The sequence below is a fragment of the Pseudopipra pipra genome, chromosome 1, assembly GCF_036250125.1.
Source record: "Pseudopipra pipra isolate bDixPip1 chromosome 1, bDixPip1.hap1, whole genome shotgun sequence".
Classification (NCBI taxonomy): Eukaryota; Metazoa; Chordata; class Aves; order Passeriformes; family Pipridae; genus Pseudopipra; species Pseudopipra pipra.
Window position 1 is genome coordinate 42746919 of NC_087549.1, and position 17142 is coordinate 42764060.

The following is a 17142-nucleotide window of genomic DNA, read 5'->3' on the forward strand; positions in this document are numbered from 1 at the left end:
TACACTGCTAACATATTTTATAACAAGGCTTTCTATTTTGGTTTGGCTGATGTTAAGCTGTGTTAAGAGGTTAGTACTCCACTACCCAGCAGAGTATACAGTTGTAACAGGTTACAGGCAACTTTCAGTCAAATGGATGTAAATAAATTCAGCAAACAACATACAAATGCTTTCTTGAAACCCCTTCCAGAAAAAAACTTCTCAGATAAAAGCAGAAGGCTAGATGACTATTCAGCTAGATGGTCTATCTATGGTCTGGTTAACCCTAAAAAGGGGAGGGAGGGCCTAGACCTGCTCCCTACTTGTGTGTGAGCTGGTTCAGTCTGCTCATCCAGGGAACTACTAATGCAGAGCTGGTGAATGGAAACTGCTTCCAGAAGAGAGTGATGTGTGCTGGAGATGGCACAGGCAAAACGGCAAGAACACATACCCCACCCCTCCAGGCAGCAGCCAGGGCTCTTTGCTCAAGAATGGAGCTAAAAAGCACCATAAAAGAATCCAGCTTCAATTAGAAAAAAAAAAAAAGTGTGCAAGCAGATGTCACAGTACAAGATGAACATCAATGTAGCTCATTTTAGGTGCTTCTCATTGGCCTTTCCACCTAGTTAAATTATCAGCTAGACAGTAGACTCCCAAGAACACCGATCATAAAGACAGGAATGATAACATGTATCAAAGACTTCGGGCATTAACAGTAATAACAAGAAACAGGAACACAACAATAAATATCAAATACTGTCACAGCTCTCCGTTTAACTAAATGCAAAACAAGTTATTTGCATTACGTAATGGAGTTGTAAAGCACTTTCACTCTTGCTTGTGAATAAGAAATTGCAGTCTTGTATCTCTGCAGTTTGAAATGCCTCTCAATGCCTTTAGCAAGCTCACCAAAAAGGTTCACTATTGTATCACACGTTGAATCACGTGTTGGCCCTGGCATGATGTGTAAATGAACTCACTGACCTCTTTGGGTTTTCCCCTTTATTTTCCCTGATCTTTAATGAGGATATCGAGCTCACAGGGAGTAGCAGGCAGGAGATTGCGCTGTACTTTCACAATGGGAAAGAAGCCAAAATACAGGCACAATGACTGGATTCAGCACTTTCAAGCAAACACAGTAGAACTGCATACATCCTCCTCCAGGAAAAACGTTTTCCACCACCACTTTACCAGGAAACCTCTCAAAACCAAGGCTGGGCTATCCCCTCATTCATTTTTCACACTTCACTATTAAAGCTATTCTCCCACAAGAAAGGCTTTCCTGTTAGAGAAGCTTCCAAAATTGCTTAAGAGCTATTTGCTTTGGTTTGTTATGATGATTTCATGCTGTAATATTCTAAATATTATGTATGGTCTTAAATATTGGGCTCTTACACTGAACATTTTGGTAAAAATATGGTTAACTGTACATACTCAGAAAATATTAGAGGAAGAAAATGAAGGGAACATTAGTCAGTAAAACACATACTTATATATTAAAATATCTCAAAGTTCACACTATATTCATTTTCTGGGTTAAAATGGATCCCATTTGACACAGACTGTACATACTTAATTCCAATTTTCTTTATGTTCCATCTACCTTTTTCTTAATTAGTATCTCTTTAGCTGCTTATAACATGGACAAATTACTTGGTCTGAGCTGAAGTTCTCCTCTTTTCTCTTAAATACAGAGCAAATTTCTCTGAGTAGTTGGTAGGAAATAAATTTAGATGTGTTCTATGTTCTCACATTCCACATGAACAAGTATATCCTAAGGACAAGTCTGCACATGCCTCTAGAGAGAGGAGCTGACTCCTCATAAAGGAGCAGCCAGAAGCATCTTTAGGTCTTTCTCAATGTGTTGTTGGTCCTGGGAACTACAGCAGCTTCTGACACAGCTCATCCAAACTCTTCAAGAAGAGTGGACTTTCTCCCTACCTTTGTGGCCTTCCCTCAAGCCCAGGCCAGCGATTCACTAACATAAATTTTATTTACTAATATTCCAGTGAAACTACGAATCACTGTTATTTTCATTTTTTTATATGCCAAATTAAGGCTCACAACAGATAGCTTGCTAGAGATTTTATGGGAAGCCTGTGGCATAAGCCAAATGAAGTCAGGAATATAAAGAGTATTTCAAAAACAAAGTCTAGTAGTCTTTGATTATGATTCTCCCTTATACTACAAGACATTCGAGTGTGTGTCAAGAGTCAGCAGAGAAAGGGATGAGATGTTGACCACATGACTGGCATACAGCCAGCTGTATGACATGCACTACTACATAGTGGCAGAATTCGAGGTCACAGCATATGATCCTCCTCTGTCCCTGGACAAACTGTGAAACCAGGAGGGCTTTAGCAGAGTTGAGATTTCATGCACTTAAATATAGGTTTGCCTAAAAAAACATTCTGCCTCTGTGCTGTCACAGTTAGGTATCCAGGCTGGCTGGCATCTTCCTTCTTGACCCCAAAATCAGGTTAACAGTATCTTAAAAATTTTTACAAATACTTGCTAGACCATGGAATTTTCCATTTGCAATGTTATATTTTTGAGAAATTTGAGGTTATTACCCAAAATCTTTGCTCCAGGCCACTAACTCTTCCTTACCAGTTCAGAGAGTTTACAGGAAAGGTGTATCAATTCAGACAGCAATAATTTCCATGTAGGTTAAAACAAAACAAAACAAAACAAAATAAGCATGTTTAAGACCAAGGGGATATTCTTCCTCACAGGAACTAGTGAGGAAGTATTTTCCTTGGCTGGAAAAGAATAAACTTGCATTTTCTTATTCTTTCTCAAAACAGGGAGACGGGAAAGAGGAGATAGAGGGCAGGGAGAGAATTAATCAAGATAATATTTGCTCATGTTTATATTCTGAAACAAAGGGAAATAAAAATACACGAAGACATATTACATGATGAAGATAGGAAGTAACTTGCTACATAGCAGAATTATTGGAGCCACATCTCAGTTGTAAGAGACAGGGATACAAACACAGATTATTTCAAATGAGGTTACTAGTGTTTCACTGTTAGGGAAATACAGGATGCTAAGAAGGAAGTAAAAACTAATAACATTGTTTGTTTTGAAGATAATATATTTTGACAAGTCTGAGGAAGGGCTATCAAAAGAGGAAAGTTGTATATCCTGACAATAATGGACTCTATGAATACCTTACAGATGAGGAGATTCTAATCATGTTTGTTTTTATATAAGACAAAAACTAACTTGCTGCTCATAGTGCCCTAGTTTGAAGTTGCTTCTACAAAAACAAATATGACACAATGAAAAACTGCTAAAAGATTCACCGAGCTACGGAATGTCCTTCCTGCTCACCCTGGCTCACTTTTCACTTCGAAAAGTAAAAGGAATGTCACGCATTTGTAAACTATGTCTGGGAGCGAAGCCTCAAGTATCATGAATAAAAACACTCAAGTTCTCTACTATACCAATAAAAATGCTACGTGACTTCTATTCAAGCACAAGCTCAGATGTTTCTAAATACAGATGGTATCCATCACATGAAGGAAGAACATCAGTTATTGCATTTGACATCTTTCTTGGGAACTGCACCCCTCCTCACTGAGCAGAACAAAGTCTCTGGCATACTAGAAGTTGTCAAGACTTTCTGTTTCTCTGTCCTCGATGCAATGTACATTCTCTAAGGAGAGAGGAAAACAAGAAAGGAAAAAATTTGTAAAGCAACCATCCATTCCGTATGCTACACCAATTGTTTTCCAGCTCAGTTTTTATTACCTAATCTTACAGCAACCCTGTCTCCAGGCAATTACATATTGAAATACATATTCACAGCTCAGTTTTTCATTTGTATACAACAAATATTTGTAAAAACCCTGCTGTTTACAGGTTGGTCATTTGCTGCTTCTATTCAAAAGAGCAAGCTGTAACAGTGTGCTAAAAGCTGTCCAAACCTGACTGGGTCTGACTGATCTGTTGCTCTGGCCTGCTTATATTTCCCAGCTCTAACCTGGCCCTGTAGAGGAACAATATAAAACTATACACGAGCCTGCTTATTTCTCCTGGAAGCAAACCTCAGCACTCGAGCTGTATGCTGGGGAGATCAACAGTCTGCAATTGCTGTGGTGTGTGCACTTTCTTCTATCTATGTGATAAGTCTATTCTATCACTTCACCAAAATTAAGCCTGAAGGAACCAGGAATTCTCAATTTACAGCAATGAGGTAAAGGATCACCATCTTACATTCCTTAGCTCACATATACAAGTTTTTTTAATGTGTCCATGTCATGGTCAACTTGGAACCTGTTCCTCTATATAAAGTTACAGTGTTTAAGACTAGTTTCCCCACTTATCATTCCAAGTATCTGTTTGCTGTACCATCAAGTATATGGTACGGCAAAAGTTGTCAAGAGATTTCCAGGGTAGCCATGGGAATGAAAACGTACCTATTTTCAAGTTAATACATACCAGCTACAAGGAAACAATATTAGCATTTTAGCACAGTTTTAAAGACTAGCAGAGAAAGGATGCAGTCGGACAAGGTCTAGAACTTTGACAGCTGCAATAATGGCTACGCAGAGCAACACCCAGGTATTTAAAAGCTGAACATCCACCTTTTTTTTCTTTCTTCTCCTTAGTATTTAAAAGGCAGCTTATTGTCTGGGTTTTATCCGTTTACAAGTGTGCATCTGTGTATATGTATGACAACAGGAATTCTCAAAGCAAGCCAAACTGAGAAAGATGGATTGGTCTGATGTCTGGTCATTCATGGGTGTGTCCACACCAGTTCTGCAGTTCAGATCAGTGGTGTGCTTTTGTGGTAAATCTCTCCAGCTTTCCTGAGCTTTGGTTTGGATTGTGGAGCAGCCTTCTGAGCTCACACAATGGATTCTTTTCATACAAAACTAAACCTGAAGATGTGTTCTAACTACTAAAAGGCATTTGGTCCACCATGAGCAGCCTACAGCCTGTCTTGAGTAAAAGCCCACAATGCACAGAGCAGGACCAAATCTCCCACACCAACTTTTACTCCACAAAATGCTCCTACCACATCACATTACTTGCTAGTACAGACATCTTTGTGTCAAAACCATGTTCCTGTTCCTTGGAAAGTTTGTCTTCTATACACACAATTCCACCCGCATCCTTTGATAGCTTCATTATTTCAGAAAGACAGAGTGGAAGACCATGAAGGCAGAAAGACAGACAAATTTTGCCAGCTGTACAGCAGCACAGACGTTTTGAAACAGACAATGGAATCAATGCCACAAGAAGGAAATCACTAAACTATGCTGTTCACAGTATGCAGCAGTGCTTAGGCACAAGGATGATCAGATTTTGGTGTGAATATTTATTAATAATGAAGCTCTTAGCCTACAACCAGCAATGTTGGCACAGGTCTTCTCGACAGCTGTATATATACTCATTTTTTTGACATATTGATTACTGGGGCCATGTCACACATCCCAAAGCAGAGTGACATCACATTCAACTCCTTGCTACTTTGCAAGAGGCAAACCTTGATTTAGGTTAAGTTTTAAATGATAGTTTGACACAGCTTCTAATTTTGACCATACCATGGAATCATTGCAGTAATCAAAAGAAAATACTGGAAAAAGATTAAAACTCAGAGACAAGACTTAAAAACCAGGAGAACTGAAAAGATGACTGAAGAGGCTTACTAGGAGTTGAGATGAGGTTGAGACACCTGGAAACCCTCATGAAATAATGGTAAGCTATTTTTTTCTTAACCACTTGTGCTTTCCTTCTATCCTCAGTCTCCCTGGATTATTTACTGGTTTAAACAAAATGTGACTTATTTCTATTCACTGCTTCAAACTGCTTATAAGTATCAGTCTACACCCATGAAATTTCATATATTCAGACACACCCATACTTGTGCCTGGTCTGCATATTCTTTAAAATTTCTCACAAATGGTTCCTCCAGTCTTTACTAAAACAATTGATTGACTTAATGGCACTACTTAGGATACTCAAATTCCGATCACTGATTTTTAAAATGTCTTATTTTTTACCACCGTAATCTCATCTTTACATAGAAATCAATATATGATCCACCCTATCCAGTAAACAGTAAAGTAACATGCAGTGCAGTTCTTGAGCTGAGTTGTTCTGAACTCCAACAGAGACTAATGGATAAACAGAGCAAAAGACAATTAATGAGAATGCTATCACACAAGTGATGATAATGAGTAGCTGACTACTCAAGGTTTATCATTAAACTGGCTTTCTTGCTCTTTTTGGGCACCCATTAAAATCACAAAGAAATAGGTTGTCATGATGACCCTAAGTGAAGTCACAGGAAGGGTGTAAGAAGAAATTGCTCAAGATCAAAAGTAAAAATTATTTAAGACAATCACACAATAACAAAAAGTAGTATTTCAACTGAAGCATAGACGTGAATTGCTGAGATTTCACACAGCTACCAAGACTGTAGTGCAACTAGCAGCAAAACATATCAAATAGTGGAGAGATCAGAAAGCTATGCAAGAACAGGTAGCATGAGGAGACCAAGTTATCTGAGAAGGCACAAGCTTACACTGCCACAAGCAGAAAGCTCTTTGCAGGGCATGTCTGTATTAAAGACAGGAACCAGACCGTTTAGTATGATATTACTAGAAAGGACTCCTGGATTCTACTAGGGCAGATTCAATTACAAAAAGCTGACTGTAAAATGAGATGTTCTTACTACATTGATACATGTTGTACCAAGATGTTCCCTGGAAAGCTGGACAACATTCAGGCACAATTAATTTTTTTTATAAGTTTGGGGACAGAATCTTCACAAAAAGGTACATTCTGTGCCTCATCCAAACTAGAAAAGGGACAAGCAGCTGAGGATTGTAGAATGGGTTATCTGAAGTCAGGCAATCTAGTTGAGGCATGTCTACCCAGGTCGGATGACACATCTATCTAAAAGGGGTCACAAGCAAGGCTGTTAGTTCATGGCTCTTATCCTGAATTTACTGACAGGTGGCTAGAAATAATGTGTGGCCTATATTATTTTCCCAATATAGTGGTGGGTGCCAGAACACAACTCTTAAAAGAGATTATGCAGCTGCTATAAAATCCTGGAGGGAACTGGCAGATATGGGTAGGAGAACAGCTTTCTCTTGAAGGTGGGTAGCTGGTGAGGTTAGAGTCATTACTAAAAGTGTATTATTGTATTGTGAAATTTTGTGATAGATGTGCAGCCTACTATTATATCTGCCCGCAAAAATCACCAGCAGCTCATGCGCCCTCACCGTATTTACATTAAAATGACTAAGACTGGGACTTTTTCACAGTGGTGAGCTAATAAATGAGTTCACTGCACATCGTGGAAACAGTCTTGTCCTATGTTCCTGTACTTCCTGCACAGAATTACCCTTTTCCTCTTTGTTGTCATTGGATGAGGACCCTGTTGGACACGTAACGTCACAGGGAAAAAACTGAGGAGAGCAGTTAAAAATGATTCACCTACAAAACGGAAATGTACTTTCTCAGGGAAGTTGTGCACCAGTTCTTCTTAAGCCAGATGCTGCAGGGTTGTTGCAAGATGTGTGGGTTTCTTTTTTTTTTTTTTTTTTTTTTTTGAATTTGCAAAATGTGCTAATTTATGCTACAGGTTAAAAAATTATTCGCTGTGGTTAGGAGCAGTCTGCAGATCATTCATAGAGTCATAGTTCTCTAGTAAGGTGTAAAAAAGGGCTGCAAACAGCTCTATAGGCAGAGGTACAGAGCGGTGAATGAAGAACAGCAAATTTTAGAAATTATAAGCAGGAGTAATAAAGTTTTTACAAACTTGTATCTCACTAATGATACTCTCCGGGAGATCATCCCAAAGTGCTCACTGCTTGTTCAACAGAAAAACAATACATACGCCCAAGAAGATGTTAAAAAAATGTACTGAATGGGGGGGGGGAGGGGGAGAGGAAGAACTTTGCCCCTTTGCCTCTACAATCTGATCACTAAAATTGTATTTTGAGAGGTGGTACAGCTTGAAATGACTTCTCCCTCAATCTTATTTCTGGCAGACATTAGCAGAAAGCAGTATAGGGCATTTTCTGCTCAGAAAGAAAAAAAACAAAAATACACAGAGAATTACCTGTGAAGTGACTGCTAAAACAAGAGAGGACAAAACCCAAGCATCAAGCTTTTACAACGATCTCCTAATACCTGGCTACATTTCAGCTCCAACAATTGCAGCTGCAGTCCCACCTCAGCATAAGTGAGAAATACAAGCAAGTAAGTGCCAGCTGGGTTTCAGTCTCAAATACTTCAGTATCTCCTACCCTGAAGGACATTTTGAACTGCAGTGGTGGTAAAAGCCTTCCTGCATGAACTCCTTAAGGCTTCTTTACAACAACCCTTTTACTGAGGAAACAGAGAAGTGTCTGTATTTTAGCAAAACAACCTGTTTTCCAAGTTCTAAAAATAGAAAAGAAAAAAAATATTAAAACTGTCTGTCATTTTGAAAGCACTCACAAGCATTTCATCCTAAGCAACACAGCCTCCCCCCTTGCTAAAAATAAAACAGTACATTACAGCAACATTTTTTGCTGGCTTCAGCCAAGGACTTGAAAACCTCCCCTCAGCCCAGACAGGCCGTAAGCTGTGAGTCAGCACTTCTCAGCATTTCTGGAAATTCCTCAGCAGAGCATCCACCCTGTAGCAGGAAGCTGCCTGTTCACTTTAGCTGGTACCAGGAAATGGATGGGTGGTCATGGACCTCACCTGAGGTGGGGACACAGCTCAAGAAAATTTCACCAAAACTACCAAACGTTCCCCGTCCCACCAGCTTCCCACACCACCACCGAATACACTGCCTGGGAATAAATTCAGTACCTCCTCAGCTGGCACCCAACTACAACTATGTGCAGTTTCAAAGAACAGGAAATATAAGATTTAATTAAAAAAAAAAATTAACATTGGACAAAGGCACTGACAAGTTTCTCTGGTGCAATTTTAATGGTATGGGCTCTCCCAGAAAGGAGGCAGCTCCACTCCAACACCCACAGGCAGGATCTGTCTCCTGCCTAAAGAAGTCTGCATTAATTCAAAACAGCCATGCCCCTCCAGGTAAGCACTGGAGAACCAGGGGGTTCTCCAGTGCTTACAGAGAAAGTGATTCTTTCCACTCTCAAGAGGATGAAGAAGTCATGGGTTGCTAATTGAAAGGACACATGAACACAGCTCCATCTCTCCCTCCAACAGTCCTTGCTTCCCACAGAAAATCTCACAAGCCACATACAACGCTGTGTCACAATGGGAGACAGATCCCAGGCCTGTCTGGGGGACACCCCAAATCTGCCTCTGCCTGTACAGGCTATGGTGGTGTTGAGTATCTCATCCCCACTGAGGCACAAACCAGAATCACAGAATCATAGAATCAGCTGGGTTGGAAAGGACCTCTGAGATCATCAAGTCCAACCCTTGAAGTCCCCACAGAAGCTCTCGGTGCTCAATAGTCTCAAATGTGTGACACCACCAAAGTGGAGATACTGCTCTTGAAATGCAGATATAACATGCTCTCGGGTCCATGGAAGGATGTAAAGCAGTTATTTCACAAGTACTGCCTGTGGTGAATCCAATTCCTACATTACCCGCCTTGGACTGAGTATCCACTCTTGTTTTGCTTTAAACACATGCCTGACAGGGACATTAAAGAGGGAGAGTTAAGGGAATAGGAAGTACTTTTTGAACATCAGTAATTGCATGTTCTGACCTCTCCAGCTTACATCATATGTGTTATCCAACAACCACAAATCAAGAAGGAAACCCAATTTAAGGACATTAATTTTCAGCGCAACACGTATGTTAAAACTAACAGAACAAGACAAATGTTGACGTTTTCCCGCTTGTTTCTTGCTTTAATATATGTGGCTATTCTCCCAGAAAAATCTTGTCTTCTTTTTTTTTTTTAAATGAACATTTGTATAAAGGAAGCTGCCTAAAGTTGGGTACAAAAAAATGTTTTTCTCGACTGTTTTTAAATACGGAGCAATGAGATTAAAGCGAGGCAGACAGCCAAATACCTCAGCCATCACAGTCATTAATAAACGCGTTTAACATTCGTGCAGCTTTCGAATGCAGAACATCTGGTTCCAATTCCCAATCTGGCTTTTAATAAAAGTGCCTCCCCCACAATACTTTTATTATAAAGTGTTCTTTTCCTCCGTGGGCTCTCCCCCCTCCCCCCCCCCCCTTTTTTTTTCTTTTTGGAAGCGGCTGTTCCTTCCTTCTTGCTGGAAGCCACCTGACCACTGCCAGGAAGAGGAATGCAAAACATTCCCAGGAGCAGCTCCTGACGTCAGGGCGGCAGCATTCCTACTCCTCCTCCTCCCACCGCGGCCGGGCCCGGAAAGCCCAGGCCTGGTCCAGCCGCCTGCCCCGTGCCTGCTCTGGGGTTTTCTTGCTCCCCCCACGAACACGGAGATAGAATAAACCTGGGATGGGGCTACGGTGCCCTGGCCAGGTGCCCTGACGTGGTTCATGCTGCTCCAGAGCCGCTCCACATACCCCTTCTCCCTGCCCTTTAACAGGAGTCTCTGCTTTGGATAAACTTCAGGCCCCCAGTAGGCTTGAAGCAGCTGAGACGCTGACTTTTACGATTCTTTCCTTTTACTTCTAATTTGTTCACTCGAAGGCAGGCGGCAGGAGGGTGCCAAGGAAAACAGGGACACGCTGCTGCAGGACAGTTGTTTTTTCACTCTTGAGACATTCACAAGAGACATGACATGATACCCAGGCAGGCAGCCTGCATCCAACACGGCTCTGAAACATGGATCTTCTCAGTTTCTCTTTTCATACAGTATCTATCTTCTAACACATAACAGAAGCATTTCAACTCTGCAACTCTCTAATTTCATTTATCAGAACACATTAACAATTACTGGCATTATTTTATATTCTACTCTTGAACTACCTGTTAGCAAAACTTATACAAGAGATTCTTGGTGGAGTTGCAGTCCTCAAGTTTAGTTTACTCCTTTCAATATGTTTAGCCCAGTTAGTCTGATATTTTTGGGATGTACATTTTTAAAATTCTATAATAGGTTCTGCCTGGAAAAAAAAAGTATCTCTTTGTATTTTAGTAAATAACCGTATCAAAGACAGTGAAGAGTAAAAGAAATCCCAGTAGCTGTTATCAGATCCATGATAAAATTGAGAGTTTCCTGATGCCACCATGCCAAGGGAACAGGATGGTCCCTTGGGAAGATGAAAAAAAAAGAGTATGGAAAACCCTTCATTTCTACAGGATGTGAATAAAGAGCACTTCATGAAACACTTTCCCGTTTCACATGTCTCTAATTATTTAACAAGAAGTATAAAATACATAATTTCATCACTCCAAAACCAACAAAACCCTGATATGTGGATATTAGTTTAATCATAATTTTCTAGGGAATACAAAGGAAGCCAAAACTCATCCCGAGTAGCTAAGGCTTATGACTGGTGGTAGTAAAGTATTCGCATATATCAATTTCCCCGCAAATATTTACATAATAAACATAAATCTCCCAATGTTGACCTACCACACTGAAAAAATAAAGGTCTGGAAACACTAAGCAAGATGGTTACATCCCTTTCAATATTAATTGCAATTAATCAGCTGTTAGGGTTATACTCTCTGTCCAGCTGAAGTCCTAAGCATGAAGATTCAAATTAGTACAAAACTCCCAGTTCCTCAGCTTCTCACTCCATTTGTGGTAAATTAAGAAATAAAACAGGTTTGGGTTTTCTCCTAATGTAGGGACTTGTTACCAAGAGGTCAAACAAGTATCTGCCCTCTGGCCAACCTCATGCCATCTACCACTTTTTTAAGGAAACCTGCTCTCTGAAGAACCACAGGGTAAGTAAACACACTGCTTTCCTGGTGAGAAGCCTGCAAATGTTGGTTACACCAGCTGGCCACATCTGACCAGCTAAAACCCCAAATCACCTTTTTTGCTCTCTTCTTCAGAGGTCACTAATATTCAAGTGACGTATCATATAAACAAAGTGGTATAGTTGAGAAAGTGACAACAAGACTCATTAATTTTATTTCATAAAATTTGATGGGGCCCTGGAAAAACATTAGTCAGCTTCCTGCAGTCGTTGCAGCCAGTGGCTACTAAAAAAACCAGCTGATTTGTACTTTTATATATACAGATACAAATTTAACTGAAGTTCACTGATGTCAGACAGCCATCAGTATACATGACTATTAAAAATAATACCTTTTTTTCATGTTTTGCAAGAAAGTGAGAAAAAAGTACAAGACATTTCTATCACTGAAAAAAATAGAAGTAGAGAAGAAATGTAAAAAAAAGATTATATTCCCTAAATAAAATATAAGTAGTGGCTCAGTAGAACTGCTCAATTTCCTAAGCTAAATAGCAAAGAAAGTGAAACGTCCTTAGTACCTTCTGAAATTAGGCACAAGCTAAGATGGCCCTGTAGCAACTGAAGAATACTATACACCTTTTGGTTCTAGACATTTTTTCTCCATTTCCTATTTTATAGTACATGCAGAGATAGATATACACAAGGTTTTTTCAGCTATATATTAGGTATTTAAAAATTCTCCTTTTTTCCCCCTTCGGATTTTTTCTCAGTAACTTTATCTTATCAAAATGTAAACACATGCAAATCATACTAGGTCATTTCTGAAAAGTAGACATTAGAATTTCTGAAGGATGAAAATTTAAAAATGTTTGACTGTTTAATCCCTAGTACTGAAGTTTGGAGGTGGATTAGAACAGGCACAGCGTAGAGGTGATGAGAACTGGGGTGTGTTCTCAGCTTCCCTTCCTCTTGTGTTTTAGCTGCTTATTCATTCTATTATTCTTTTATCACCAGGAATAACATAGGGATGCCAAAAGCATAAATGAAATCACAGTGAGAACTTCCTTCTATGCATGGTACACAGAATTAATCTTCAGGTGTGTTTCAGGAGGCTGCCTCAAGAACCTGTAACTCAGGAGCCTTGTCCCAAGCATGCGCTGCCATTCTGTCATAGGCAACTTTCTCCTGGCAAAGTCTGGCGAGTGATTTGACCTCCACAGATGAAGTAGACACTAGCTTGGAAATTCAGTCTCTGAAGACTAAAAATTCTTTATTAAAAGATTCTTTTTCATCAAAAATGTACACAGAGTAACACAGTGATAGATATTTGCTGTGGCAGAACCACAGCAGTTTACATAAGTTCTAGAGGGAGAAGCATCTTTCTTTCCTTGAACTTACAGAAAAGGGATTAATTCATGAGTAGCAAGCTTTAGAAAACGAGTGCAGAGGAAAAGAGATCAGAAAATTGAGTTAATGACCAGAGAAAAACACATCAAGTGTCTTTTCCTGGTTACTTTTCTATACCTTTCTTGCTTAGACTGCCATTTGAGTGGATAATTTTTTCATCAAGACTAAAATGTCATGTCAATTGATATCAGCGTGCTCTGTGACACCTGAAATACTGTTAACTGCAAAGGATCAGAAGCAGGGAAAAAAACCTCCTTAATTTCATAGCTCACTTTTACATCTGGTAAGTGAAACAGCCTAGACACCAGCTGCTAATGATGCATAGCCCTGCCTACAAAGGGCTAAAAGCAGAGCCTCCTGAGAACCAAACTGCCCCTGAAGTTTTGGAAGGCTGTACTGGAAGAAAGTGTCAATTCCTTCACAGCTCCTCACTTTTGCACACAACCTACACAAACTCTGTTTTGAAGCCTGTCCATACTTTTTTGAAGTACAGTCCCTCCTCTTCCCTCTGGTTTTAATTTTCACGTGTCTCTGTTTTCTGCTGCTGGCTGGACCTGGCAGTGGAAGTGCTGAACAACGGGAGTGGATCCAGCCCTGTTGCTGACTCAGGTATGAGAGCCTGTGCTCATCAGATTTTGCTGCTGCATTCCAGATTTCGGTACCCAAAAAAATTCAGATACTTATCTAAACCAAACTTCCTGAGGGTGAACTATCCCTAGGACTAAGAGACTTAGCACTAAGAGACTAAGGCCAATATGCACTTGAGCAAGAGCCCATCAGCATGCAGGAGACAGCATGCCAACTGCACTTAAAGCAATGCCTACCTACAGAACTTGAACTTTGTCTGCTTGGGTAAATTACCCAGTTAATTACGCTGGTATTCATGTTTGCATTCAAAAAAAGGATTTGCAGAGATGAGGTCAAATCATCACACTGTTCCATTAAAACCTTTATTTTAGGCAAATGCACTTCAGAAAAATTCTTTTGTCATGTAAAATGGAACCATCTGTACATAAATTTGTAGAACCATTTTGATGTTAAGTTTATTAATATAATTATGTCGTTACTAAGCTGTTTACTGTTTTAGGCTCCTAATAGCTATGGGGGCTTGTTAACAATACTCTGAAATCACAGGGAAGTCTCTTCTTTCTCTTTGGTTTGAAAAGAGAAAACAAAATTCTAAATGTGTTTATTTCCATGTTTAATATTTGCATGTAGCATCTATTTCCTTTAATGTGAAAATTTTATGATCACAAAGCTTTTGCCTCAGCCAAATTATTATCACAACAGTGTAAGACTGCATTATTTAGCAGTGTTTAAAGAAAGTCCCAAGGTGAAGTATTTCACTTTATTCCTAAAGCAGGAAGATTGTTACTGCAATTACTACAAAAAGAAATAATTACAAAAATTACAGTGGTAATAATCCACCATATCTTAAATTGTTTCCTCTTTGGAGTTGGAGATGATTGTTTTCCAGTTTAAATTTTGAAAAGCAAAATTCTTCCACACAGCACAGCAAAACAGAAAGCTTTTGCTGGCTTGTCATTTGATTTGGAGAGACAGGATGTAGCAGATGCTGCCAAACTTCTCAAAATCCCAACTGGTTTCTGAAAGCCTGTCTTTAATTTTTTTTAGTACTAAGGAGTCATTATCTATGGTTCTCATGGACAACTACTGGAGCATTTGTACAATAAAGAGTGGTGGTAGGCAAAGTATCCACATAGAAACAGATTTTGGTACCCAGCAAACAATCTTTGTTTAAAAGAGACCAAAGCAGTACTAGAAACCTTCAGTGTCTATTTAATGTAGGGAGTGGCATACTCAATACACCAGCCAGGAAGGGGGACACATACACACAACTTCACAGATTCATTATTTAAAGTCTCGGAAGTTGAAAAGTATTAGGTACATTACCCCTGCCTTCCTACCTTATGAAAAACAAGTAACTAGATAAGAAGTCCAACAAAATTGTCATCTGTGTTGCAAATAATGTTAAGTGGGAAGGTGGGGGATTACAAGGTAATGTCATCCAATTTGCTCTCTGCTTACCGTAAAGTATATGAAGAATATTTTATTTTTTTTACCCATTTGACCTCCTAAATGGATAAAATCTATTACATCTTATCAGAGAGGCTTGGTAAGGAATAAGAGGTGAACCCAGTAATTAAATATGTTGAAAGGTTCCATGATAATTTAAAATCAATGATGGATTTACCAGAGCAGAATCAAGAGAGTCAAGAGGAAAGGAATGGGGTAACAAAAACCAAAAACTTTTGTACTTTCCCTCGAGGGTGGAGAATTAGCATTAGACAGAATAAAATATTAAAAATCACAAGCCACAACAGTCTTTGAGGGGATCATTTGAGGAAGTTAAAAATTCAAGCAGTTAGTGGAAATATGAAAAGAAAAACATCCCCACCAAACCCAGGAACAGGTCTGTTAGGCTTTCAACAGGTTAAAAGCCTGTCAGAGCCAGGAGGTAGCTCTTAACAGAACTGTGGCATGCAGAGAAGTTCTCGGTTTCTCCCCTGGCAAGCTCAATTCAAAGCAAAGTTTGTAAATATCCCAGGGGAGGGGGCAGAAAATGAGACTGGGTTTCAGAAACATTTACGAGTATTTTGCAGAAATGAAACTTCACTTAAAGAGATCAGTTTCGCTCTCCCGGGTGGGGGATGGCTGTCAGCATGCAAGTTCAATGGCAGCCAGCACGGAGAGGTGTTGCAGAGAAAAAAGTTGTGTGAGCAGTGCTGTGACTCTTACGTGCATCCCCACATTCAGCAGCGATAACGCACCGAGTTATTACAAGCTGCGCCAAAGTGGATGGCGCACGAACCCCAACAAATCCCCCTTCTGCGGACAAACAGGCGCGGCAGCTGTCTCGGACAGATCTGCCACCCGAGACCAGCTTTACCTGGGCTCCTGATGACAACATTGCCACCTTCCGCAGCCGCCTGGAAGGGCACGGACCTGCGCCCGGGGGCTCGGGCAGCCTCCCACCGCCCCGGGGACTGCTGTGCAAATGCTGCTCAGGAAGGTGTTTCCTGCGCAACCACACTGCTGACTTACAATATTTTATTTTCTGTGATTGAATTGATGCAGAGTACAGCATAGTCCCAAGAACCACCGGTCTGATACAACGGAGGGATAAGGAGCGTGGCACACAGAAGGGAAACGCAACAGAGGGAACTCATTCTTCACCACACGTAAAATATAGTGTTGAATGCATCGCCAGCATGACTGCTTGTGTCAAATCCAAAATAGCTCAGGAAGCTGAGGAAAGTCAAAGCAGAAGTTAAGGGGAGGAGAGTTTCGCTCTCCCTATGCCTAGACCTGAGGGCATCTCATTCCAGTCTCCATTCTCCAACGCATTCAGTTACCAACGTGCCCAGTTTCACTCAAGAGTGGTAACAAACTACATGTACTACCCTGGCTTCCACATGTTCCTAATGGAGGCTTTACAAACGCCAATATATGCATTTTGCACAAGTTTTAACATCTGATAAGATTATACATTAAAAGGCTGGATTTTGTCTTGCCAGCTTGCAGGGAGTATTTTCCTCCCAGTCGTCCACAGTCCATGTATAGTTAATAAAGCAGTAGCATTATGATAGCAGTTAAACAAACTACAACTAATAATAAATTCAGTATATTAACTAGAACACATAGTCCACATTCTGGATGGAAAATGGCTCTACTTAGACATAGCTGAAGTACTTCAAAGCAACTGATCATGTGGGATAGGAAAGGTCTTTCCAAGAAAAGCTTCGAAAAAGTCAACACTGCAAACAAGTAATACCTATATTAATTTAGAAAATGGATGTTTAATCTAAATAGGCATAGAAGGGCCTTACATGTAAGATTACACACCTTTCCAAATCTCAGACATCTTCCAGAAAGGCGGTTTTCAATATGTGGGCTTTGCCTAAGAACAAGATTTGTGATCAC

The 17142-nt window shown here is 40.0% G+C and overlaps 1 protein-coding gene and 1 long non-coding RNA gene across 5 annotated transcripts in view; one reads left to right on the plus strand and one right to left on the minus strand.

Annotated features, from left to right (window-relative positions):
- The window catches only part of SPIDR (scaffold protein involved in DNA repair), a 199162-nt gene that overhangs the window by 94922 nt on the left and 87098 nt on the right, over positions 1-17142 (minus strand). The gene's annotated exons all lie outside the window — the stretch shown is intronic.
- Positions 1784-11221, plus strand: LOC135413677 (uncharacterized). Of its 2 annotated transcripts, XR_010430353.1 has the most exons (3): positions 1784-4551; positions 5554-5691; positions 7998-11221. It is a non-coding gene; the product is annotated as an uncharacterized LOC135413677 (long non-coding RNA). The 2 variants fall into 2 exon arrangements; XR_010430352.1 differs by lacking the exon at positions 1784-4551 and having other exon boundaries at positions 4582-5691.